The sequence below is a fragment of the Arachis duranensis genome, chromosome 7 (assembly GCF_000817695.3).
Source record: "Arachis duranensis cultivar V14167 chromosome 7, aradu.V14167.gnm2.J7QH, whole genome shotgun sequence".
NCBI classification, from domain to species: domain Eukaryota; kingdom Viridiplantae; phylum Streptophyta; class Magnoliopsida; order Fabales; family Fabaceae; genus Arachis; species Arachis duranensis.
The window spans coordinates 50067186-50070327 of NC_029778.3; positions in this window are offsets into that span (position 1 = coordinate 50067186).

Sequence of the window (3142 nt, forward strand, 5' to 3'; positions counted from 1 at the left end):
GTATTCTAGGACACCAAATCTGCTGAAGATGTGCTTCTGGAGGAACTTCAGCACCGTCTTAGTATCATTAGTGGGTGTGGCAATTGTCTCTACCCATTTAGATACATAATCTACTGCCACCAGAATGTAAGTGTTTGATTATGATGGTGGGAAGGGCCCCATGAAGTCAATACCCCATACATCAAACAACTCAATCTCTAAGATCCCTTACTGAGGCATGGCATAACTGTGAGGTAGATTGCCAGCTCTTTGGCAACTGTCACAGCTACGTACAAACTCTCGGGAGTCTCTATAGAGAGTAGGCCAGTAGAAACCACATTGGAGGACTCTTGTGGCTGTCCGCTCACTTCCAAAATGTCCACCATATTGTGATCCATGGCAATGCCATAGGATCTTCTGTGCCTCTTCTCTGCGCATACACCTAAGGATCATTCCGTCTGCACATCTCTTAAAGAGATATGGTTCATCCTATAAGTAGTACTTTGCATCAGTGACTAATTTTTTGTTTGCTGCCTGGTGTACTCTTTGGGTATGAATCTTACTGCTTTATAGTTTGCAATGTCTGCAAACCATAGTACTTCCTGAAAAGCAAAGAGTTGCTCATCCGGGAAGGTTTCAGAGATCTCAGTAGAGGGGTTGGACGCCCCTTCTACTGGTTCTATTCGGGACAGGTGATCTGCTACTTGGTTCTCTATCCCTTTTCTGTCTCTTATTTCTATATCAAACTCTTACAGAAGCAACACCCATCTTATGAGCCTGGGTTTTGAATCCTGCTTTGTGAGTAGATATTTAAGAGCAGCATGGTCAGTATACACAATCATTTTTGATCATACTAAATAGGATCTAAACTTATCAATGGCATAAACCACTGCAAGTAGCTCTTTTTTCTGTGGTTGTATAATTCTTCTATGCGTCATTCAGAACACCGCTGGCATAGTAAATGACGTGCAGAAGCTTGTTATGCCATTGTCCTAATACTGCACCAATAGCATGGTCACTGGCGTCACACATTAGTTCAAATGGTAATGTCCAGTCTGGTGCAGAAATGACTGGTGCTGTGACCAGCTTAGCTTTCAGAGACTCAAACGCCTGCAGACACTCTGTGTCAAAGACAAAGGGTGTATCAGCAGCTAGCAGATTGCTTAGAGATTTTGCAATTTTTGAAAAATTCTTTATAAACCTCCTATAGAATCTTGCATACCCCAGAAAGCTTCTGATTGCCTTAACATTGGCAGATGGTGGTTGTTCATACCCTGACCGAGCTCCTCCAACTCGGCAAAATCCGTGAAAGGTCCGACCTCGTCCCAAGGCCCACGCCTGAGGTCGGACCTCGGACAATAACGCTAAGAAGGCCCATCAAAAGGAACGCAGCCCAAAACCTAAAGGCCGAAAAGGCCTAGAAAAGGCGGTTCCACAAAGATAGAGATAAAACTCCCAAAAAGATAAGATAAGATAAGAATATCTTATCCAAGGGAGATCACGGCCAACTATTATAAATACACTGGAGCACCCAAGTATAACTCATACTCTAATTCTACTCAATATCTGCTTGGACCCATGCTAACTTAAGCATCGGAGTGTCATTGCAGGTACAACCACCAACCACTCTGCATATCAAGCTCGGGTCATCAATCCCCCCACCTCGGGCCTCTCCAAAACGACCGAGCTACACGTTTCAGGTAACCCTCGGAACATTGGCGCCGTTGCCGGGGAACCTGGAAGTCATCCCTTTACCATGGCGGACGACCCTCTCAACAATGGCCACGCCGCATCAGAACAAGAGGACGAAGTTGACACCGGAGAACGACCGGACAGCCCTCTATCACCACGCACTCCAGGAGGAAACAAACAGAATCGCCCAAAGACATCACTCCTAGACAAAGATCCACAGAATCCCGATAAAGAAAAGAGCTCGGAAATTCTAGAAGCAGTTCGGGCGCAACAAAACCGACTGAAACAGCTCGAAGAAGACATAAAGAAGCAGAAAGAAACTGAACAAGATCTAAGAAGGGAAGCTCGCAAACGCAGAGAATTAGAAGAAAAACTACGGAAAATAGAGGCCAACCTGAAAGACCGGACAGAACGCGGCACCACCCCCGAAGGCAACCATGATCCCTTCACGCAAGAGATCATGAAGGAGAAGGTACCACGAAACTTCAAACCACCCGATATGGATCTCTATGACGGCACCACCGATCCGAGTCACCACCTCAGCAACTTCAGAAGCAGAATGTACCTGGTCGACGCCTCTGACGCGATTCGGTGCAAAGCCTTCCCTACCACTCTCACCAAGACAGCCATGAAGTGGTTCGACAACCTGTCACCAAGATCAATCACCAGCTTTGAAGACCTAACCAAAAAATTCCTGACAAGGTTCTCTATTCAAAAGGACAAGACCAAACACGCCCCCAGTCTACTCGGGATCAAACAAGGTAACCAAGAAACTCTCCGAGAGTACATGGAACGATTCAACAGAGCCTGCCTGGACATACAACACTTACCCGCTGAAGCGGCCATCATGGGACTAGCCAACGGCCTAAAGGAGGGACCGTTTAGCCAATCCCTATCCAAACGATACCCGACCTCCCCTATACGAGGTGCAGGAGCGGGCAGAAAAATATATCAACATGGAGGAAACATCCCAGTTAAGAGACTCTTCTAGGAAGGAACCAACCTACCCACTCCGAGATCGAGATCGGGAACAGAGGAAGAAGGAAGAAACCAACTCGGACAAGCCACGAAAGTACCACAGTTACACCCCCCTCCGAGTCTCCTTGGTAGACATCTACAGAGAAGTATGCCACACCGAAAAGATCCCACCACCTCGACCACTAAAACACAAGAGAGCAGGGAGAGATCGGTCCAAATACTGTGAATATCATAAACTCTATGGTCATTCTACTAACGACTGCTACGACCTAAAAAATGTTATAGAAAAGCTAGCCAGAGAAGGAAGACTCGACAGATACACAGCAGAGAAAGGAGAAGAGACCAGGAAGAGAAGGCGAGGAAATAACGAAGATCGGGCCGAACAAACCCCGCGAACCCCTGAAAGACATGTTCACATGATAAATGGAGGCTTCGCAGGCGGAGGAACATCCAGATCCTCGCGAAAAAGACACCTCAAAGAAGTCTACCACGT